Genomic DNA, 25,435 nt, shown 5'->3' with positions numbered 1-25,435 from the left:
TTTGTAAAGCATGTAACTCACCCTGAGATTTTTTGGGGTTGGGGATTTGTGGAGATGTAACACTTTTAGATATCTTAAAACATGGTAGGGTGGGAAGAAAATTTACAGAAAACATCACAAACTCAGTCTTTGCAGGATTACTTTCAAGTTGGCTAAGGGGCTCAGATAATATATCCCAAGACACTGGAAGATGTTTTAAATATTTTCATATCAGCAAATTTGTTGCTATCTAACTCTGCTTCAGGAGCATGGCTTAAAGTATCATTGCCATAAAAGATAGATAGCAGAGTTCACAGCTGTGGTTCATGAGCAACCCCTTCGTGGACCACAATTTTTCTGGACAACTACTTGAAACTAATGATTGAAAAGAAGGTTAAATAGTGTTCTGCTGATATTCAAATAAAGCCAACAAAGACTGTCCAACAAAATTATAATTTCAAATATGGGGAGGGGGGAATAGAAATTAAATAATTATAATAATAATAATAAAGAAAATCTCAATTCAGTGTTCCATATTTATTAATATTTATATGGTTGAAACGTAGATTTTTCTTGTTTATCCCAAGCACTTGGCTCATGCCTCAGGATAGCTTCTGTGAGGTGAGTTAACACCAAGGCAATCAGGTTGGAGTTGTGGCAGCCCAACCTTGCACTGTACATTTATGTGTGTATTTGCTCTTTGCATCATATGGAATGTTTGCATAGACTTTCAGATCTTTGTCTGTAATCTGTGTCCCTGTCCTTCCATTAGCCACATGAGCAGCTGGGACATACGATGGTGACTTTCTATCATTTGGCAAAGCATGGTAGTTGCCAAGTCAAGTGGTTGTAACTGAACATTCTCTCCATCAGTGAAAAAGCTACAGGCTTGACTACCCAGGAGGCTAGGAAACATGGATGCTAGATTTCAGTTTTCTCCACTGGGAAAGAAAGATACATTTATTTTCTCCAGCATTTGTGTATTCTTATTATTAGAGAATAGGTAAGTGAGTAGCTAGAAAGTAAGCATAGAAAAGTTAGGGAATTTGAACATCCCCAATTTGCCATCTCTCTAGTCTAGACTATAGTAACATGGTTACTGGAATTGTGTTGAAGCAGTGTGCTCCAGCATTCTAGGGAGATATTTCAGGTCATAGAACAGATTAGAATATATCCTCATTTTTTTACCGGATTAGTAAATTAGGCTAATTGTGCCTAAGGTCAAGCAAAAGTTTGACTCTAGATTTCCCTTGTCCAGTACTAACTTTCACTCCACTACATCACATTAGTTCTTGTATTATAGTGTGTTGAATAAATTATTTATGCAAATATAATTCCTTGCATATTTACTGTCTTAGCAAACCATTAGATTTGAGTCCACTAGCACTTTAGAGATCAATAAGATTGTCAAGGTATAAACTTTTGAGATGCAATGCTCCCTTTGTCAGACACAAGTTTCATCATGTCTGATGAAGGGAGCTTGAACTGATGAAGTGAGCATTTACTGTACTTCAATCTAACTGTTCTACTACAGGTCAGCATGGCTACCCTCTAAAATTTGCCAAACCAGTGGTGCAGATCAGTTTACATAAACTGTTATATGTATCTTTGTTACTATTTAGAATCAATGCGCACATAGTATTAATAGCAAATTATTGAAATACTACTAATATTGTACCCCAAATGGTAATTATAGAGTAAGTAGACTTCCTATCAAGTGTTTTGGTATTTAAATTGTAAGTTCATTTTAACATACACCCTCACCTAACACTGCCAAGGCAAGAAGTAGATTTCTGAAATGCCAGATAGTTTTTGCTTAATTGTCTGCATTGGAACAGCTGCTAATATCAGAAAAATGCCGTCTCATCATTAGGCCTGTTGTGTCCAAAATAGCAGACAAGACTGTAGCTACCCTGTCTGCTTTGGCACTCGTATTCTCCCTCACTCACTTTTCAATGTGTAATGAAGAGCTTGAGGACAATATTCTGTAATTAAGGATTCCATTAAGATGAAGAAAAGAGCAAATGGGGTTGGTTGTTCTCCTAGCAGAAGAAAAAATGTCTGGGTGGGGGATAGTGGTAGTAGTATAGAGAGGGGGAGAGGTGGGTGGAGAGACTAAGTCAGGGCTGTTTGTTGAATATACTGTTAAGGACTGTTACCATCCTAATTAATCAAGTTAGAAATTACAGCTGTAGTCGGTTTCCCCCCAATTCTTGTTATCAATTTTCTTCTCTTTTGAGACAAAGCAAATATAAATTTTGTGTTCATTTGTCATTCGTTCTTTGACTTCAGCATCTCTGAAAATAACAATGTAGCACAAAAGACCAGTATTTACCTAGTTGTAATGTGGGTTGCCATGGTGTTTTGCAAATTATTGCAATTATGTTCACCATGCGAGTCGCCCTTGGTAACTGGCGAAAAAACTGATAATCCTGTTTTGAACAAAAGGTCAAATTGCTGAATAGAAAGTCTTGATTAACTAAAAGATGTACAAAGTGGAATTATTTCCTACCATTCAGAAATAGTTCTTGATCGGGTTTGGGGGAGGGGGTGAGTAAGTACATCTGATTACTGAAGTACAAAGCATTGAAAGGATGTTGTCTTGAGCCTTTCATGTAGTCTTAATGGTGGCTTTTTTGTCAAATTTACCCATTTGCGGCATTGAAAGAGGCAGCTGCATTTAAGCTGGAGAGATGGTGCTTTTTCAAGAGTTTAGTGCATGGAAAGTTCTCAGCAGTATCTGCAGTTTACTATTAGTCTGTGGTCTATTAAAACTGATGTGCTGCATTTGAGCCCATTGCTCTCAGTGCTTGTGAGACCCTTTGACTGATGATCTAATAAAGTGCTCTTACCGGACAATCTCTGATCAGATACTTCAAAAAAAAATCGCAAGTTTTTGGAGTGGAGGAATAGAAAAAGGACATAGTGAGCATTTGTCTCTGTAAACCTTATGAGGCAAAAATGTATTTGTATATCATATTTTGAGTTCCCATTGTGGAAAAAGGCAGGGCATTTAATTAATTAAATAAATTATTTTCTTTACTTTTGAAGAAAGTGTTCCTTATTCTGTCTTTCTCAGTTTGCCTTTTCTTTTAGCAAGCATCATTTTTAAAAAGCAAAGGGAATATTGTCATAGTCACCTGGAAAGTAATGGTTGAAACTTAGGAAAGCTTCTGTGAGAGTCGAATGAAATCAAAATAACCCTTCACAAGTTTGTGGGTTTACATTCTGTATCACCTAGCAACCCCTTGGCTCAGTCAGCTCACTTGTCTATCCTCAGTCTTGTTTGCAGACTATTCAGACTGCCCTTCGAAACCATGAAAGATATTCAGTTTCATTAGTACCATTTTGAAAGAGAAAATAATTAAACTTAAATGAACAAACATTGCTCTGTAACGCTTTAAACTCTTCTTACTAGTTTTTGGATGACCACTTCTGAGGCCTGACAGATTTTCCCATTTACAAGGACACCAGTTTGACTAATACGTTTAAATTTATTTTTCAGTACTTAGATCAGTGTGCTGACATTACCTGTAATCAGTGTTGCCATTGCATAAGGTGACCAGATTTTAATATTGGTAAAGTGGGACACCATTGACCGGGGGGGGGTTCAAACAAAAAGTTTCATAGAACGCATAGAATGCAAAAATAGTATTGTAATATATATATATATATATATATATATATATTAATTTCAAAAGAAGTACAATTTGCCAGGTACCCCCAGATGTCCCTCCAAAAGTGGGACAATCTGGTCACCTTACCATTGCACCCATTAACTCTCATGTTCCTAAGTTTTAAAAAAATATTTTGGATGTCGTATGTATTTATTGCTATATATATATGTGTGTGTGTTTGTGTAAAGCCGACATTAATTGTACCATCATTTATTGTGTGTAAATAATGTTTACCTTTTGAAACAACCATTGAACTCTGAATATAAGAGAGATTCATGAAATATGTATACAAAATTATTTTATGAAATATGTATACAAAATTATTTTATCTTAGCAAACATAGAGCTACATCTGCCATGAAATTTTTGTATTTGTTACATTCTGTTGCATGTACAATACATGGCTGGACAGTATGAGTTCTTTGTGTTTTGTTGACAGCTGACATACAAAGCAAAATTATTCTCAAAGGAAGGTACTGTACTTAGTTGTGACCTATTATAGCCTGAGAAGGCTGCTTTGAGTAAGATGAATAGAAGGGTATTTTGCAGAATAGACTTGAATATACTTCCAGAGATTTTAGCCATCCATACAGAAATACACATCTTCCATTGAGCTTTTTCAAATGTAATTTTCCATATATAGTCATTTTAAGTAGATTTTCTCCAGTTGCTTGCATGGAGCCAAATTTAACTGCTTTGGTATTGTCCTACAGTGGTAAAATAAAATTGCTGGTAATTGTTGGCTTTCTTTGTGCAGTGTGGCAAGCTATGGAGGTTTGTGTTCCATCCTTTTAATGTACCTTAGATGCATCTTCTGATGCTTAGGCTCTGATTGCAAATTAAGGCAACAAAACTGAGATATTGGTCTTGGTGTGAACTAGAGCAGAACATGTTTGTTAATTTATTGCATAACGCACAATTGCAAAGGTTAGAATGCAAACACTTGTAGGGGCCATTACATCTGTTTAAATGAGGACCACTGTTTGCATCTGACCTATCATAAGTGTTTAGAGTGCTCTATTATCCTTTCACCAGACTGATGGCAGAGCCCAGTCTTTGCACAAATAAGAAGATCAATAAGTTTCAAATAACTTGTATGAAATGACATGTGACTGTATGTCTAAAGAGATGTTTTAAAAAATCAATTTTAATAACATTTAAAACTCCTACATTGACCTACAGTATAGCTCGTGTCTCTACCTTGTTGATAGCTTTGCTTGAAGTATTTGTAAATTAACTCTTCTTTCTTTTGCATTGTTCCTTACAACCCTTCTGAGGCTTAACAATTCTACAGGTACAGACGATATTTGGAAGACATATTTTTTAAATGTCAAATTTAAAAATGTATAATGGAACCTTTTCTGGTCTGTAGGACAGAAAATACTTTATTCATTGTTGTGAAATAATAATCAGAATAATATAATTTGCTGCATTGTGGTTATGCAGTGTTGGTGCAAATTACAAATTTCCATTATTTTCAAAAGGAAAAATAATGAAACTAAGGCATAATTAAAGTCATGCTTGAGGAAAACAAACTCTCTATCTCACCTGCCTCAGTGCAGCCATTAGTGTCACCCCATTGTGCTTCTGTATATCAGTGAACCACTACAATGTGTGTGGGGAAACTGAAGTCTTATGTAGGAGGGAGAATTGGCAAAAATTGGCCTCTCCTCCTCTAAACAAGCTGAGCCTAACCTTGCAAGAGATCTTAAAGTTATAGTGCATAGTGTGCAGCAGTGGTAAAAAGGGCAAACTTCCATGCTGAGGATAATTAGGAAAGGGATTAAAAATAAAACAGCCAATATTGTGATGTCCTTGTATAGAACACTAATGCTCCCACATTTTTGGTTGCCATATATCAAAAAGGATGTTGCAGAGCTAGTAAAAGTACAGAAGTGGGCAATTAAGATGATCAGGTTTGGAGCACTTTTCCTATGAAGAAAGGCTGGAAAGTCTGTGACTATTTAGCCTAGGAAGAAGACAAAAAAAGGAGTATGGGCATGGTACAGGTTCATAAAATTATACAAGAGATGGAAAAGTCACTGCCCTGTAATACTGGGGCTCCCTCCCTTATAATACTGGAACTTGTGGGCTCCTAATAAAATTGATGAATGATAGGTAGAAGATCGATTGTAAAAATGGCCATTTAAATTGCTTTGCTGCTGCTGCCCGCCGCCGCCACTGCCCGCTCCTGGCTGCCACTACTTGCCCCCGGCTGCCACTACTTGCCCCCGGCCACCGCTACTCACCCCCAGCCGCTGCTGCTTTTCCCCGGCTGCCGCTGTCTGCCCCCAGCTGCCACTACTCACCTTCGGCTGCTGTCACTGTCCACCCTCGGCCACTGCTGCAGCAGCAGCAACCAGGGGGTCCCCATAAAGGGCCAGGCGACCCCAAATGGAGTTGCGACTCCTTGGTTGAGAACCACTGCTCTATGCCTGTTTGTGGTCCTCCTGAGCAATTGTTTGGCCACTGTGTAAAATAGGATGCTAAACTACATGGACCATTGGTCTGATTTAATATGGCTCCTCTTAAGTTCTTATCCTTTCCGAGGAACTACTATTGTATCAGTGAACTGGTACTTTGTGATGTCATTTTGAAGGCCTAAAGGTGGACACCAAAGAGCACTGTGCATTTTAATGAGAGTTTTCCTCTTTTGGGGGGGAACTGGTCTCTTACCGTATCTCATATATATGTATTTGGTTCATACCCCACTTTTCAACCATAAGGTCCTTGAAATGACTTATGACATTTTGAAAAATGCAACTTGAGCAGAGGGAAGAGATTATTGTGGCTTTCATTATTGTAGAGATGAGTATGAAATGGATTCACACAAATGCTGAAGAGCTGTTACAAATACAAATGCATTGTTTGTTTATTATCTGTTATTTCCATGTGGCATGTGTTAAAACAGATTCAATCAATTTTCAGCTTTGTGGTGGTAATTTGAGGGCCAGTATTAGCACTAAGCCCTCCATGTGGACATTTTCATAACTATGTTCCATGTGGTGGCATGATGTGCCCCACAACATCTTAGCCCTGTATCATCTACGTTCCAATGCAGCTACTTCAATGAATACAGAGCACAGTTCAAAAAGCACAAAATGTATATGAGCTGGTGTAAAATATAGGAGGCTTTTAAATATTATGCCTCCCATGTAGAACACCAACATAGATCGTTTCAGAGGGTAGTCATGTTGCCATCTATTAGAACAGCTAAGTCCAGCAGCACATTATAAACCAACAAGCACCTTATAAACCAAGAAGCTTCTGAGAGCCAAAGTTCCTTCATCAACTACAGGTCAGAATAGTAACTGTCTTGCAGACCTTGGAACCAGATCTGCATATAATATTCATTTAAGTTGATTCAGAACAGGGTGCTATTGTGTCTTGGCTGCACTGAAAGTTTTCCAGGCCGAGACTCTTGCCCAATGTCTTTATTATGTGTTCCTTGGTTCCTTTGCCACTTGTTTCTTCCCACTTGAACAGGTAAAGTTTCTGAGAGCGGTTTTGCCAACTCCCAGATTTGTGTCAAATTCCTTGGTCCAGCTAGAGACAGGAATTATAAAAGTTGAGGTGAAGGTCACACTTTCCTCTCTCTGTTTCTGGCTTAAGTTGACCTTAAGTATTACGTATGCTGACATAATACTTTATAAATGGTTGCATGTTATTGAGTGCAATGAAAATGTATAATTTTTATGAATATTTGCCTCCCCTTCAAAACAGTTGTTTACCCTTTCTCTACCTCTGTGTTTTCTCATCAGTGTTACAAAGAGTTATTTTCTTGGCAGCTTCTGTTCTGCTGCAGTCACTATAGCATTGAAACTCACTTAATTTTAATCTGCTTCTATTTTCTTAATCATTTTTATAGTGCAGATGTTCAGGCAAACCTTGCTACTACATAGTAATTCAAAGTTGTAATCATTACATCTGTGTGAGGCCTAGATTAGCATTATGTATCTTCCAGTTGTAAAATGCTGTTTATAATCACTGTTGACTCAAACATGACTTTTACATTTAAACATCAAAAATAAGACCTAAAGAAATAGTTCATTAGAGCAGCAACAAATGTAAAAGGTAAACTGTCAAGTTCAGACATTGCAGTCATATGCTCAGCTTGCTCATGAAACACTGCAACAGAGATCCATGTAAGAATTATTTTAAAGGGGAAAAAACTGTATGGAAGAGGTCAGGATCTGGAACACGAAATATCTACCCATCTTTTCCCCTCAGCTTTCTGACATACAACTGCGACTGTGCAAATACATCAAGGGGAAATTTTTTTTCTTTTCTGAAGGAACTATTTTTTAATGTTGTTTATAGAACATACTAGAGGTAAAGCCTGTTGCACCCAGGAATTCAACGTGCGCTAGCACTTACATCTGCACTGTGACCTTCCTAGGTCCTGGCATCCCCTCCCATGCACTCCCTGTTCGATCTTGAGTTCTAGTGTGTTGAAGTGGTTAAAGAGTAGCAGACTCTAATCTCAAGAGCTGAGTTTGATTCCTGACTCCTCCTCCATATGCAGCCATCTGAATTGCAGATTTCCAGGTGGGGGCCTGGACACCTTCAGGAAGATGAAAGAGAATAAGAGACAGAGAAACCCCACATCTCCCAAAGGCTGGGCCTGGCAGGGAAGGCCCTGGAGGGTGGCTTCCTTCCCGGCCCTCCCCACATCTCCCAAAGGCCAAGCTGGTTGACAAAGGCCACAGGGGGTGGGCTGCCTCTTTCCCACCCACTCTCATATCTCCCAAAGACCAGGCTTCTTGGGGATGGCAATGGAGAATGGGCTCTGCAGCCTCTGCACCTCAGAGGAAAGTGGAATGAGGAAGGGATGGTCAGGATTGGGGGACGGAATACGGCTGGCTGCTGGACAGATAGGCAAGCTGGTTGGAGGAAGAGGCACTTGGGTAGGACAGCCACCCTGAGTGGGTATTAAGCACTGAGTGGCATTTAAGGCCTGAGACCATGCTCCTACTCTTCCAAGCCTTTAACAGATATATTGTGGAAGAGATATTTGTGGGTTCAGTAGACAGACTAGTTATTGAATCTAACACCAACCAAACAATGGAAAAACCACAAACTTATATACAGTTTGGCTACCCCACCAAACACCTAATTGGTCCTTAACAGGCAGAGTTAATTGGTCCATAAAGTCTCTCAAATTGAGACTCTAATTGGTTGTTTTACAATCCCTTGTTTGCGTAGTGAATTAGCACAACTGGAGTTACATACATAACATGTATCCAGCAGATCATAGGACAAGGACTGTAGCCCTCAATGTAAAAGCAGCCGATGGTGCTGTTTTGATGATGCTTTTCACTTAACCTCCTATTATCTCTGTAAGAAGGCAGTTCTAGTATGGTTATGTTGCCCTTGGTACCATATTATAGAAGGCCAAAAGGACCACATAGCTGTTGGGCTTTAGGTAAGATTAGGGGAGATAGTTTCTAATTTTATGGTATATGTTACTGCATGGCAGTACAAAATACTGCCTAACCCACTGTATCTACCATGAACATTATCTCAATACAAATGAAGTATTACATTCACTGTAACTATATCTCTAACTATTTTGTAACTGCAAATTCTTAGATATCACATAAATTGCTAATATAAAAGTGTAAAAATATGGAGGGCAGCCATAGATAGTCTGTTGTATGGGTTAATTTGTCGGGCTGAATGCCTGAGAACTTTTCTTGCATAGTCAAGAATGGGTATCCACTAGGAGTGTGCAAAAAAGCCAACCCCAGTTTGAGTGTATTGAACCTGAAAAATATTGGTATTACTTGGACTTGATTCCACATGGAGGTGCAAAACTCACACTGCTTCCTGCTTGCAAAAGTGCAGTTGTAAGCCATGCATTTGCAAGCCTCATCACAGGAGACCTCTCCCACATTATCCTTCCGACGAGGCAGCAAGGGAAAATACGTCGAACTTCTCCCCCCACTCCTTGGCTTGTCAATCACAGCAAGCCACCAATCAAAGCACAGTAGTTGCCTCAGGGACTCAAACTTCCATGTCCCTCCCCCCGACCCCCCTAATTTTTTTTAAGAGTGTACTTCCACGTTGCTATGCAGTAACATCACAATGTAAGTGCATTTTTTTAATTTAAAAAAACCCACACTTCCATGTTGCTATGAAGAAACGGCACAACGATAAAGCATCCCCCCCTCTTGGGGATTCGTGGTGTTTCGGACTCTATTTTTGTTTTGGTAGAGTTGTGAGAAGCTGGACATGGTAACTTTACCCTGAAGAGTGATTGTGTGTAAACAGTAGGCTTAAAAACAAAGAGCATGGATGCCTAGCTGATCGGAAAAGGGCTGCATAACACCTCATTCATTCACTTCTGCCAGAAAACATAAACGGGACTGTGTTTTGCCTGCCCAATCCAAAAAAGACCATGGTCACTTTAAGGAATTTTTTAATTTTAACTTATGCAAAGTAGCCTTGCAGTCCTGCAGCAATATGGACTGTGACATTTAAAAAATTGGAGCAGGAAATGGAGAGGGAAAGGTGGGTATGAGGATGGGCAAATGCTGTAGGGACTGTCGTGAGTTCTCCCTCCACACAAGCTTGCCCCTGGTTTCTCCCTGATTGTGAAGCAATATAACAAGCGGCAAATCCAGTTTTGGTGATTTCCCTCATCTTGAGGCAGATCTGGCCAAAACTCAAGCCAGCCTAGGGATGCAGATGACATCATGTGGAGGAAGCTCTAAAACCTGCCAGCAACCAGAGGCTGTCCAGGGGCAGATTCCTTGTGTAGAATCAGTCCTTATATTCCTGAAACCCAATAACAGATTTAGAAAATATGCAGGAATGCTGAATTTTCCCAGCTCCATGAAACTTAAAGGGATCTCAGTCCCTTGAAATGCCTTCTCTACTCCAGGCCATGAAGTCATAGCTTGGAGTGAACTCCCTTGCAAGTTGAAGGTTCATCCAAAGTCATATAAAGGGATTGCAGTGTCTTATACCTCCAGCTATCTCACAATCTTGGAAAAACTAAATTACCCCAAACTAGTTTATTGTTGAGGAACTTTGAAGTGATGGATAATAAATAGGGATTTAAGCTGCTCTGCCATGGTTCTTAGTAATTAACATGGCAACTTTCTACCTTATGGTGTATGTTAAATACATGGGATCTGTCTGAACCTAATGACAGTAACCTGGGAGATCTTTTCCTGTTGCTCACCTAAGAAGTTTCACATTGTGGTCATTATTAAAAACATGCTGTAAAAAACTTTCCATTGAGAAAAAAAATCCATATGTGTATTTTGGAAACTATTTAGCCAGTTATATTAAATTTCTAGTTGTCATGGTTCTCTCTAGCACATGTCACATCAACTCTGTTGCTGCTATTTTGACTTATGAACTCCATGAGGAGACTATGTGAAACTGTTTGTACTGTTTGCTAAATGCCTTGGTAGCTGGCACAGATTTTCTTTACTATTTTCCTGCCTGCTGCATTTGGGGATAGTAAAGGTAAAGGTATCCCCTGTGCAAGCACCGAGTCATGTCTGACCCTTGGGGTGACGCCCTCCAGCGTTTTCATGGCAGACTCAATACGGGGTGGTTTGCCAGTGCCTTCCCCAGTCATGACCGTTTACCCCCCAGCAAGCTGGGTACTCATTTTACCGACCTCGGAAGGATGGAAGGCTGAGTCAACCTTGAGCCGGCTGCTGGGATCGAACTCCCAGCCTCATGGGCAAAGCTTTCAGACGGCTGCCTTACCACTCTGCGCCACAAGAGGCTCTTGCATTTGGGGATAGAGGTGTCTTTAAATAAATGGATCATTGCCTGTGATCACTGCAGTCCTTCTATGTAGTCCCAGAATACTGGCCTAACATAAAATATGTATCTTGCCCCATCCCTCTGTACCTCTTGCATGAGCAAGAGCATGCCCCAGATATTTCATAATGGCTTAATTTGTACTTTTATTAAAATCTTGATTTCCAGTAATAGGCTGTAAAAGGAATTGTTTTCATTCTCAAATATGTCATCATGGCTTTTGTGCAGTCTTATGTGGGACTGCAAGGTTGCTGCTTTGAGGAAAGGATGTACCTTCCATTACAGATGCTTCACGGAGCCTCAAACACAAGTTCTAATTGAGGTTTTCCATGAAGAATTTCAAAAGTCCTAAGCTACAAAATCAATAGGATGGGCTGTTTTCAGAAAGTGTGAAGATTGTAGTGTGAAAATGGTCCAGAATGATAATCCTAGACAGTGTCTTCTACGTCTGAGACAGGGCCGTAACACAACTACTTGTCCAGCATGCCGTAGTCTTATCCCTAAAGTCCAACAGGGCAGAGTAGCAAGATTAAAAACTGCTTTATGAGAGAAGGCCCTGGGTGTCTCAGACCCCCATAGGCTAAAGTTGCCCCAGTTTGATAAGGGAGCATGGACCCAGTCAGTGACTTTGGCATCCTTGACATCAGAGGTGTAAGCCCAACCCGCTGTTGTGAGATTGACTTTAGATCTGTCTCTGAAGAAAGCTATGAAAAAGGTGAAATGATCCCTCCTCATCCTGGCTTAATAACTATCACATAGATGCCGTTCAGTCTCACACCCCTCAGACCTGAGCCTCACCATCCTCCTGGAATTGACAGTCCTCCCCATCTCAGCCCTGACAAACTCACTCCCCTAAGAATCAAACATACACATGCTTCCCTCACTGGATGGAGAGCTCATCGTCAGAGGGGTTATATATTAGGGAAGAGTCTACTTCTCATATCTGTTAGAGTTGAGGCCTATCGAACTTCTTCTTTAACAGTGATAATCAGAGGACATTATGTTCTGGTAGCAACAGACAATGGCACTGCAAAATTCTATCTGAATTAACAAGGAGGCATGCAATCCCTTCATCTCTGTGGAGAAGCCACAGTCATGGCAGTGGGCAATATGGTGCAGGGTGCAGCTGACAGCTGTTTACATAGCCAGTCTAGACTCAGGAACACAAACATAGATTATGAGTGGCTTTTATTATGTTTATTATGAGTGTTTACCTGTAAGCATTGTTCAAACCATACCTGATCCCGATTTTCAAAGAATGGAGGAGTCCCAAAATAGACCTCTTTGCATCAGTAGACAACAAGAAATGCTACTTCTTCTGCCCCATAGTAGCCAGGGTTTACTATCTTCAGTGACCTTTAAAAATGTTTCCCCCTGTTTTGGTATTTTATGCAAGGTGGTTTTGAAAATAAAAACAGACTATTCCTCATGTATCCTTCTGGCCGAGAAGAGCATGATGTCGAAATTAACCATAAGGCCACACATAATACTGCCACCAAACGAAGATCTACACTACCCAGAAGAGAGACTATTGCACCTAGCCACGTAACTAATCCTTCAGTAAGGAACTTTTTTAAAAAGGTAGAGTAGGTCTTTACAGTCACTTATAAACTCACAACAAGGAGGTCCTATTAGTACAAATTGAAAAGATTTGTATTGTGGGGACAGGTAAGTGTTCAACCCATGATTCTGCAGTTTCAGTAGGATTTTTTTACTATTTTTTTACTATCCCCTGGAATTGAAAGAAGGTGGCTTAACTATTTCGATCAAAGTTCACTTAGCCGCCATTGCTGCTCTCAATTAGAGAGCAACCAGTTTTTACCACTCCTGAACCCAAACCTTCCTTAATGACATACTTAGCATATTCCAGCTGTTATACCCCTGATACCTCAATGGACTTTGGCTTTAGTTCTATCACAATTAATGTAATAAATCATTTGAACTTATAGCTGGTTCTGATTTGTCCTTTATTTCATATAGAACACCTTGTTAGTAGCAGTCACATCTGATAGAAGGGTAGGGGAACTACAGGCATTCCTCTGTGATATTTTCCTTTTATCAAATTCCATCTGGGCAAAGTAATCCTCAGACCTAGTAGAGAGTTTCTTCCCAAGGTGGTGTCACAGTTTCACCTTAACCATCAACCTTCTAGCATCCTTTCCGTCCCCAATGTTACCATCAGAACAAACATTATACACTTTAAATGTGGGGAGGGTACTCCTTTTTGTTTAAAAAGGAGACAGGATTACAGGAAAAATAAAAACTTATTGTGTTTCAAGGTGTCAAATAAAGGGAGAGATGCATCATCACAGTTTTCCCTCTAGAAGGGTGGTTCTGCAATTAGAATAGCTTTTGCTGCAGCTAAGGTGTCTTGCCCCATTCCTCAGAAAGTTCAATTAAGGCATAGGCTTCTTCAGCAGCATTCAAAGCCAAACTTGCTCTGGAAGACATTTGAAAAGCAACATGTTCCAATTTTATTTAATTTTGAAATATATATGGACTTCAGAAACAAAGCTGCAGTGGGAAAGGAAGGGTTCCAGGTGATATTTCACTAATTAGCCCACACCTTCTACTTCAGGTAAGTGAGCTTGCTGTTCTCTCGTGTGGGACCGCACCCAGCTACACTGATGAAAATGGGGTATGTTTACCTGTAAGCATTGTTCATCAAGTGGCCTGTGCAAGGCCTCCTTTTCCCATGGTGGGCTGCCAGCCAAGCAAAGGTCTTCTCAGGGCAGCAAAAGGTACTGAGGGAGGAGTGTTTGCCATGACTCTGTCTCATAACCCTTTGGGTGGGAAAAAGATCTCTGCAGACAGAGGGGAGCAGGAGCATTCCTAGAATCTAGAACCTTGTTTAAAAGCTTGGAAGCTCTTTTCCTCAGCAGGCCTGCAATCTTTCAGTCCCACGGGTGCCTGCAGAGAAGGGCACTTGATGAACAATGTCTCCCACAGCTTGTTTGTCTGCCCCTTTCTTGTGCTTCATTTATTAGTTTAAACTTGACTAGGTAACTTCATCGTTCTAGTACTGCAGTGCTTGTTTAAACCTTATTTTCAAGCCTCATACAAATAAAGGTATGAGGTTCTTTAGTTTCCAGTTTAATTGCAAAATTATTTCGTTATGGTATAACTAAGGAAATGAAGAGTTGATTTTATTTGGTTTCAAAAGACAATAGTTATTAATCAAACAGGAGTTAACGGTAATGCATTTCAGTGCATTCTTTTGAAATATTGCATATGTTGAATTTGATAAAGTTTGGTTTAAAACTAATTAAGACCAGAAGCATAATTATAAAATCAAAACAAGAAACATAAAGAACTACATATTTCTAATACGGCTTTAAAAAAATAACACTAGTCAAATATTTATCTACGTGTTCGGTTTCCATACATATTAACACCAGTTATTGTTCTCTTTGTAAAAAGAGATTAACAGTTAGTATGTGCAAATAAGCGCAAATAAGTACTGAATACTGAGATGATAAAGAAAAAAAGACCACTTTAATGTTAATTAAAAATTCTAGGAAGTCTAGACAAATTATATTATTTTCTACATGAATTAAAGGGACATTTGGTGTATTTATCATTGATGTAGGTAGGTGTTTGCTTTACCTGCAGCTGACTTAATGACTTTTTTCTTTCTTTGTCACAATTTTAACACATGGTGATATAAAATGACTACATTTTCTATGCAAAACTAGGTTTCCATTATAATTAGAGATATGAAAGCCTAGGTGGCGGAAACAAAAAAAAATGGAGGAGGGGTATTTTCTGTAAAGTACTGGGTATATTTGAAAATGTGCTTGTACACAAGGTATTTATAACTAAATAAGTCAAGTATTGCAATTTTATATCTAAGATTTTAAATCTGAAAAAATTCCTATGAAATATTTGTTTTTAGAATGAGTAATGCTTTTAAGACAAAATGGGCATGCTGTAGGCATATACAGAACTTAAATCCAAGATACATTTCTGTACCTAGAAGGATACCCGATCTTCATGATGGGAGTATGTAGGACTTTCATTACTTCCCAACAGTTGCATATATTCTGTTTGTTTTTTTGACCTGATATGGTTGATATTTTAACCTCTTGATTATACCACTGTGACACACGTACCCACAGACTGAGTAAAAAGTAGCTTATTGTCCTACATTTCAGGAAGGACAAAAAAAGATGAGGAGGTAGCACAGAAATTGCACCAAAACCTCAGAGGAAAAATAAAGTTTCATTGAGAATTAATCTCTCTAATTAGATAGCAAAAATTAAGCTATATGTACTACCACAGTATAGGCTGCATCAGCTGGCAGTTTTCTCTCAAGTGCTGGGTATATTTGCAAATTTGCTATCAAAAAAGTAAGGTATTGATAACTTAAATTCCATAAGTATGTTAAGTATTGCAATTTTATATTTAAGTAATTTGTAAATGAGGCATTTTATGTTGCAGAAGCAGTAAAATTAGTTTATGTTGGATAAGACAGTATTACATATATTTCAGAACTGTTTTGGCTTTTGTGGGAGGGACTTGTTAGGGCCACTAGCAACCACAAGGCAATTTGATACCATATGATTTCCATGAAATCCATGTTCACTACAGTTCATCAGAAGCCACATCACAAAAGCCAGTTTGTTGGAGGACTGTGGAAAATTCTGTGTTCCCTTGCCACAGGTTTACCCGGGGCACTGTGCCAGGCCAGAACTGGGATGGTGGCAGCATCATGCATAATCGGGGCTCCCCTGCTGCAGCCATACCGAGGTTTCTGCCCCGTGCATAATCGGTCTGATTGAGCTTGGTCTAATTGCACTCTCTCAACTTAACCTGCCTCACAGATTGTTGGGAAGATAAAACAGAGGAGAATCTTGTAAAATACTTTGGGTCCTGAGTCTTGAGAAAGATGAAAGGGTATACATGAAGGAAATAAATATACGTAAAGATCAAGGGCACATAAATTGTCAGTTCTATGGTAGGGGGAGAGGAGAGAAAGAAGCAGGGAGCTGAGAATATGGAGTTTGTCAGGAGGAGAAAAAAAGGAAATATTATAGGGAGGGTATACAGGGAAAGTGAATTGCTGCACATTTCTTTCCAAATGCCCCACTTTGTAATTGGGCCCAGTCTGGTGGTCAGCATGGCCTAAGTGGGTCTGATCACCCTCATCCAACTGAGTTGAGCAAGACAGCCAAAAGCACCCAGAAGTTTTTCCAGGGAGAGGCTGCCAGAAGGAGGGAAACCTAATCAAGGAGAGGCTATTGGGGCTTTCAGATAAAAGAAAGAGGAAGAGAACTGAGATCCCCCTGCAAGTCCTTATGTTATATTTTTGAAGAGAAAATGAACACAGCTTTCAAGAAAACCCTCAAGATAAAATATTGTGTCAATCACATAATATTGACCAAATATTGTGTCTATTACATAATATTTTTTCAGGCAAGTTATCACATAAATAGTGTAATTTGAACTGTCATGTTATTCCACATTTACATACTTTTTTGTTTACTACAGTACAGAATAGATTTTACATAGGTCTATGTTGACTATTTACAGTCCACATTAAAAAGTTGTAAAGAATATTTAGGTACCAAGGGAGGGCATGGTTCAGATGAAGTCAGGGTGGGTCAGAAAAGTCTATGAAAAATTGAAAATGGAAGAGCAGTTCAAGCCTGATAGTTGAAAGACATGGATGTGAGTAGGAGAAAAGATGGAGAGCTAACAGTTGATAAAGTTGCGTGAAATAGAAGCTAAGAGATAAGATAGAACACTTTGATAGGTGGGAAATAGGGATCCTTTTTTGGACTTTGCAGATTATGATTGGCCACTAATAGAAGAACTTTAGGATAGGAGCTACAGAAGAATCCTATATATTGAAAGAAGCACTTGGAATTGTTTTCGGAACAAAGATTTTTAGATTAAAGGTGACCACGTTTTTGGAGCAGAGTAGCAGAGTAGCAGTAGCAGAGAAGAAAATAATGATATTTTATGTTTAGCAAGAGGAATACAATCTACAGTTCATCATAGTGACTTCTGTGCAGTCTGACATGGGACTATACAGTCCCAGGCTACCCACAGAAGAACTAAATATTTGCAAAACATCTTTCTAGAGCTAGAGAATGCTCCTCTCCACCTCCGTCTTCTGTGTATCCCTTTTTGTGCCCAAAGGGTCATGTGACGGGAGCTGGGTGAACACGTTGTCCTCAATGCTTTCCTTGCCTTTTTGAGGAAAGCAAAACTCTTTTCTGTCTCCATTGTTGTTTCTTATTTGTGTGTACAGAAAGCCTATTGGGCTTATTTAAGAAATGTGAAGTGTGACCTGCTTCCTCCTGACACTGAATGGCTAGGCTTAAAGATGCCCTGTGGGAGAAGATGTTGGGTGCTCTTACCCACTCGGTGTCAAATCCACCTTCAAAAAAGTTTTAAAAGAAGGCTGAAAATCAAGACAGCTAGATGCCATCTCCTTGGTGTTGAACTTTGAGGTTTCTTTGATGCTGAAAATCCACTTCACATCAATGCCATATAGTCCTGTGTCCATAGCTGCAGTCACGTTTTCTCCTATATGCTCTGGTCGAGGGCAATTTCATCTCCTTCGGGTAGGGGATACTCAGTAGTTTTGATCGTAATGACCTTTGAAATCCTGTAGATATGTTGGTCCTAGACCATTTAGGGCTTTGAATAATAATACCATAACTTTGAACTTGATCCAGTCTCCAATTTGGAGCCAATGCAGTTGGGCAAGCATTGGAGTCATGTGCACCCTCCACTGGATCCCCATGATGACCTACACTGCTACATTTTGAACCAGTTAGCACTTCCAGAGCAGTCTCTAGGGAAATCCTGCATAGAGTGAGTTTCAGAAGTCTAGTCTAGAGGTAGCCATAGCATGGATCAACCTGGCTAGTTCTGAGACAAAGAGGTAGGGTGCAAACTTTCATGCCTGGTTCAGGTGGTAAAATGCTAGGTGAATGTTTGTGAAAGGGAGGCATCCAGAATCACATACAGACACTGGTGTTAGAGGTAAGAGCTCAACTCAGATAATCTGCTTAAAGAGAAAAACATTGTGTTCTTTAAAAAATTTTAAATGGACTTAGAAGAGTTGGAGGACTGCTGTTAAGCTATAGTATAGTCAGAAGAGTCAGTCCTTGATGTTTAAATTTTCATCACTATCTCCACTGTTCCATCTGAAGCTATGAGGGAATGTTAATATGGCAACTTAGTGTTCATGTGACAGCTCTTCTTGATAGTTTGGTGTAGTGGTTAGGAGTGTGGACTTCTAATCTGGCATGCCGTGTTATATTCAAATCAAATTTATTTTAATACAACACTGCGGCCAGATAAAACAGATAGCAAGAAAAAACATTTCAGAGCAGAAAATTGCATAATCAGGGAGCCAGTACAATATTTAAAATATATAAAATTGTATAATTGATGGGTACAGTATAAAAAATGCATAGTAAAATTCCTCTAAAAATCTTCACTTAAGCTTAAGTTGTCTTTCCCGTATGCTAAGCACATGCACACAAAATTTCGCAACATGCTTAATAATATGGCCCCTACTATTCCACAGGAGGAATTTTACTTTTTCTTTGTTTAAGCTGATGGAGGAATTCCTGAGTAATGGGAGGATGAATTTATTTCTTGCAGAGTTGAAGGTAGGGCACCTTAAGAGGACGTGTTCGATTGACTCTATCTCCCCGTAATTACAGGGCCAGAGTCTTTCAGCTACTTGGGTTTTCTTGAAGCAGCCCACTCGCATGGCAGAAGGTAACGCAGAGCATCTGGCTAGTGTGAATGCTCTCCTATAGTATTTTGTTTCCAAACAGGAGAGATAGTCTGCCAAGGCTTGGATATATCTGGAGCACAGTGGTGTACCATACCTAGGGGAGCGAGAAAGATCAGTTTGACACTCTGTGTCCTCAGTCCTTTGTTTCACTACAATATTCGCCTGATCGTAACCTAACCCAAGTAGTGAAAGTGAGGAAAAGCTTAATTTTATCATTTCCCTCTCGGTAGCCAACAGCCACTGGAATTTAAAATTGTCACAGAGGATTGAAGGAAGTAAACCAGCTGTGGCCCAGTGTGCTTTTAACTATAGGGAGATGGATGAAGTTACTGATTTCACTTTGAATTTTGGAAACCCTGTCTCTAGACGTATCCATGAGTTCGAAACACAGTTTGGAACCTGAAGTAACGCTCTAAGAAATTTTGTTTGAACCCACTCAAGTGGGGCAAAGCAAGAGGTTGGTGGCCCTAAAAAGGTCCCCCAGGTTCTATTCTGCACTCCCCCACATACAGCCAGCTGGGTGACCTTGGCCTTGCCACAGCACTGATAAAGCTGTTCTGACCAAGCAGTAATATCAGAGTTCTCTCAGCCTCATCCACCTCACAGGGTGTCTGTTGTGGGGAGAGGAAAGGGAAGGCAACTGTAAGCTGCTTTGAGCTCCTTCGGGTAGAGAAAAGCGGCATATAAGAACCAACTCTTATTATTATTATTATTGTGAATAGTCTTTTCTGATTTATTTATTTTGAGATTTCTATACTGCACCCTCATGGGTAGACTCCTCAGGGTGGTGTACAACAAGGCACAAATAGACAGACAATATAAAAGCCAAAAACATATAATTGCAGTAGAAGTCAATAGGATTTAAAATACAGCTACATTAGTATAAAATTAAAAATTAAAACCACTAGCCCCATAATAGGGGAGGAGAGGTAAAGAAGGTAGGAGGAGAAGGGGGGCCCTGATAAGATGTCATCATTGCTGGCTTCCACCATAAGCTTCGCAAAGATCTTCATCTTGCAGGCGCTGCAGAATTGCTCTAGTTCTGGCAGGACCCTGATCTCAGAGGAGAGCTAATTCCACCATGCGGGAGCCAGGGACAAAAAGGCCTTTGCTCTGGTTGAGGCCAAGCATATATCTTTAGGACTGGGGACCCATACCCAGTTTGCATTTACTGCTTGTAGGGCTCTCAGATAAATAGAGCCCTGCCCACGTAAGGCCTTAAAGGTTAAGACCGGAAACTTGAAGCAGATACAGAATTCATTTGGGAGCCAGTGCAGCTGCTGGAGGACCGGTTGAATATGGGCCCTCCGGGGTGTTTGGGTAAGAACTCACTTGGCCGCATTTTGGACCAACTGCAATTTCCAGAGCAGGGATAAGGAAAGACCCACATAGAGTGAGTTATAGTAATCAAATCTGGAGGTGACCGTCACATGGATCACTGTGGCTAGGTGCTCTGAGCGCTAGTAGCTTAGCAAAGGTGTAAAAAGGCCAGGTGTACTACTTTCATAATTTGAGCCTCCATTGATAGGAAAGCATTCCTAGCTGTATGCAGTTGAAAGCTGTACTCCATCCAGCATGCTTCCTGATCTGGTCCTTCCCTATCCAGCCATAGGCCCTCCATCTTCAAAGGTTTAGCTTCAGGTGACTTGCTCTGAGCCAGTCCACCACCACCAAACACCTTGCCAGTGATCTTGAAGGGGCATCTGGTTGGTCATCTATATGGAGATAGAGCTGGGTGTCATCAGCATGTTGATGGCACTCAAGCCCAAAGCTCTAGACTAGCTGAGCAAGGGGAAGCATAAAGATGTTAAATAATGTTGGGGGAGAATTGCATCTTGAGGAACCACACAATGGAGTTCACAAGGGTGCAACTGATTCTCACCAATAACACTCCTCTGCCTTTGATCACGGAGAAAGGAAATCACCCACTGAATGGCTGTCCCCTGTCTCCCTGTGTCAACAAGGCAGTGAGCAAGAAGCTCATGGTCTACCACATCAAATGCTGTTGTGAGATCAAGCAACACAAGCAACATTGGTCATCTGAGATCTTTCATCAAGGCAACTAGAACCATCTCCACCCCATGGCTGATGTGGAAGTTGGACTGTAACAGGTTTAAGGCCAATGCGTCCTTCAGATATGTTAGCAATTGGTCTGAGGCATCCGTTTCAACCACCTTACCCAGAAATGCTAGATGTGAAACCCACCAGTAGTTGGACAGGTCCCGTGGATCCAGTGATGTTTTCTTCAACAGGCTGTCCAGGAATGTCCCTGTGGAAATGAAAGATTTATTATTTCCTGGAGTGGTCCTCCTACCTTCTCGCCACCTGTATTAAGGACTAGGGACAGGGATGTAGTGGCGATGAGAGACAGGAAGATTCCCCAAACTGAATAAGGTTTCACAGGATTCCAGAAGAGGAACCAACATTCATAAGTCCTTAGCATAGGATATTGCTGAATTAATGCTGTGTAATTTCATTTTTAAAGTAAAGCCTCCCAAAATATCTGGATGTAGTAGGTGAAAAGATCATGGAAACTGGTGTCGGTGAACAAGAAATCTCAGTACAGTTTGTAAAAAGAAGAGATTTCTTGAAATTTGAGGATATCAGGATGTGAGATGGTTACCACTGTGACCACTGATTACAGTGGTAAATTGCAGAAACTAGATGTGTTAGTATTAATAGTAATAAGTTATGCATTGCCCCTTATGATGAAAAGGAAGGTGATCTGAACAATATTGTTCTGTATGTTTTTTAAAAGCTTCTCTTGCTTGAGTTTTGTATATTAGGGTTAGCTGTGATGTTCTAATCAGGAAATTGTTGTTGTTGTTGTTGTTAAATTCATAGCCTACTGCTTTCCAGCTCATGGTGGGTAACAACATAACCCCACAATGAAATCAATTAAAACAGAGTAAAATATACACCCCAGAGTAAAATATACAAACCAACCATCCATTCTTGGTTGACAGACCTCCAACAATAACGTGCTTTGGGATGCAGATGATGAGGGAGTTTCAGATGATCTAGCCATTGGGGGAGGGGCCCTAGATCTTAATTGACCTGGCCTCAACCAAAGACCCATCAGAAGAGCTTCGTCTTGTAGGCCCTGCAGAACTGAAAAAGTTCCAACAGGGTCCTCAGCTCTCCCGGGAGCCCCTTCCACCAGGTTGGGGCCAGGACCAAGAAGGCCCTGGCCCGGGTGGAGGCCAGACACACCTCTTGTGGGCCAGGGATCACCAATAGGTTTGTACCTGCAGAGCGAAGAGCCCTGTGGGGGGCATAGGGAAGTGAGTGATCCTGTACATACGTGGGCCCCAGACCATGGATAGCCTTGAAGGTTAATACCAAAACCTTAAACTTCTCATGTTTAAAATTAACACTCTCCAAATAAATGATAACCTACTAGCTCTACAGTCTGAATGGGTGACAGTTGTTGAGCTTAATAAATTCCATCTGACAAACGTTATATAACTGATTTTAAATTTATTTTGTCTTTCTTTGTAAGAATATATATAATATATAAATTGGTTAATAAAAAAACTCCCATTAATACAGTATATTAGATTCTAATATATTTATGTTAAATAAAGTAAAAAATACTTCATAAAATACATCACTTCATAAAGCCATGGTATTTAATAGAATCATAGAGTTGGAAGGGACCTCCTGGGTCATCTAGTCCAGGGGTAGTCAACCTGTGGTCCTCCAGATGTTCATGGACTACAATTCCCATGAGCCCCTGGCATGAACATCTGGAGGACCACAGGTTGACTACCCCTGATCTACCCACTGTAATCTGCCACTTCCTTAGGCCTTCACAGAATCAGTCTCTCCGTCAGATGGCTATCCAGCCTCTGTTTAAAAATGTCCAAAGATGGAGAACCCATTACCTCCCAAGGAAGCCTGTTCCACTGAAAAATCGCTCTGTCAGGAATTTCTTTTGAATTCATTTCATTCCATTGATTCTGGCCCATTCCTCTGGGGCAAGAGATAACAACTCTGGTCTGTCCTCTATATCAGGGGTAGAAGAAGAAGAAGAGTTGGTTCTTATATGCCACTTTTCCCTACCCGAATGAGGCTCAAAGCAGCTTACAGTCACCTTCCCATTCCTCTCCCCACAACAGACACCCTGTGGGGTGGGTGAAGCTGAGAGAGTCAGAACAGTTTTATCAGTGCCCGTTCAGAACAGTTTTATCAGTGCTGTGGTGAGCCCAAGGTCACCCAGCTGGCTGCATGTGGGGGAGTGCAGAATCGAACCCGGCATGCCAGATTAGAAGTCTGCACTCCTAACCACTACACCAAACTGGCTCTCAGGGGTAGTTAACCTGTGGTCTTCCAGATGTCTATGGACTGCAATTCCCATGAGCCCCTGCCAGCATTTGCTGGGAATTGTAGTCCATGAACATCTGGAGGACCACAGGGTGGCTACCCCTGCTCTATATGGCACCCTTTTAAATATTTGAAGATAGGTATCAGATCCCCTATCAGTTGTCTCCAGGCTAAACAGACCAAGCTCTTCCAACCTTTCCTCATACGTCTTAGTCTCCAAACCCCTCACCATCTTTGTTGCCCTTCTCTGGCACGCTCCAGCTTGTCTGCATCCCTCTTCAACTGTGGTGGCCAAAACTGAACACAGTACTCCAAGTGAGGCTGAACCAGAGCAGAGTAAAGCAGGACCATCACCTCCCGTGATCTGGACACGATACTGTTTGATACAGCCCAAAATCCCATTTCCTTTTTGGCCACTGAGTCATACTGTTGACTCGTGTTCAATATGTGGTCTACTAAGAATCCTAGATCCTTTTCACACATGCTATTGCCAAAACAAGTCTCCCTCAACCTATATTGGTGTAGATGGTTTTTCCTACCTAAATGCAGAACTTTAAATTTGTCCCTATTTCATTTTATTCAGTTTAGACCAGTTCTCGAGCCTATCAAGATAATCCTATATTCTGATTCTTTCTTTGGTTGTGTTTGCTACCTCTCCCAGTTTAGTATCATCTTTTGAAGTAGAAGGCTTATTTACGTGCTTCAGTAATTCATAGTGAAAACAGCCTTTAAAAGTTTGTGCTTCAGTGATCCATGCTTCAGACAGCTAAATTCAAAATAGAAAAAATAAGAAGAGGAACAAGTATTATTCTATGGTATGTATGGCCAAAGAAAATAAAGAAAACAGTCAAACTTTCTAAGATCTCTTGTCGTCTAGGATAGTGGTCCCCAACCCCCGGGCCGAAGCGGCCGATTAGCTTGCGGCCTGGCAAGCTTCTTGCTTTGGGAGGGGGGGGAAGAGAAGCTTGCCAGGCCGCAAGCTAATCGGCCACTTCGGCGGCCAGTTTCCTTGCGGCCTGGAGGGGCAGGGAGAGGGAGCCACGGCCACAGCATGCCGGCGGCGCAAACGCGCATGTGCGGACTTGCTGCACATGCACATGCGCGTTTGCGTCCACCAGGGGGCACAAATGTGCACATGCGGCAAGTCGCGCGTGCGCAGCGCTGCCACACATGCGCGTTTGCGCGCCGCCAGACGCAAATGCGCACACGCGGCAAGTCTCCACATGCACGTTTGTGCCAGGGCTGCTGCGTGTGCGCGGGGCCCCAGGTCGCCTTCTCCCCACACCCCGGCGCAGCGGTCCGCAGCCTGCAAGAGGTTGCAGACCGCTGGTCTAGGAGATCTCCAGGCACTACCTGGAGACTGGCAACCCCACACATAAGGTCATATTACATATTACTAAGAAAACACTATGCATTCACCCTACTTTAAAGAATTCACAGAAACAAAGCACCAACTTGATTTTAAACAAAAGAGAAATATATGCAAGGTATTCTATATTTTAAATTGATGATACTGCTGTAATCAAGTTGGGAGGATTTGAAACATCAATCACAGTTAAAGCTAATGCTTTAAAGTTTCCAGTACTTCCTAGTTATCTTGGTGAACTGATTGCTTTCATGACCAGGTTCAACAGTGCCACATTTTGGACCCAGCGAGAAATGTTTCTCTATATTAGACATTCTAATCTTTCTGCAAATTGACAGTAACAGTATTCTTTCCCAGAATTGTGTATCACTGGTTTATTTGCATGAGTCACCACATTTATTTTTTTTTTTTAATCCAAAACGGGATGTTAACTTCTTGTTCCTCCAACAAGATATTCTTTACCTGTGGCTATCTATACTTGGATATGTATTAGAAGCCTATGTTGATGATGGGTGGATCTCTAAATCCAGAGAGTGGAACA

General features: G+C 40.7%; 1 protein-coding gene across 4 annotated transcripts in view; it reads left to right on the top strand.

Annotated features, from left to right (window-relative positions):
- POLA1 (DNA polymerase alpha 1, catalytic subunit) overlaps positions 1–25,435 on the top strand; it is a 256,073-nt gene that overhangs the window by 146,771 nt on the left and 83,867 nt on the right. The gene's annotated exons all lie outside the window — the stretch shown is intronic.

The sequence above is a fragment of the Paroedura picta genome, chromosome 6 (assembly GCF_049243985.1).
Source record: "Paroedura picta isolate Pp20150507F chromosome 6, Ppicta_v3.0, whole genome shotgun sequence".
Lineage (NCBI taxonomy): Eukaryota > Metazoa > Chordata > Lepidosauria > Squamata > Gekkonidae > Paroedura > Paroedura picta.
Note: the sequence above shows the minus strand (reverse complement) of the source record. Positions and strands in the feature narration are given on the sequence as shown.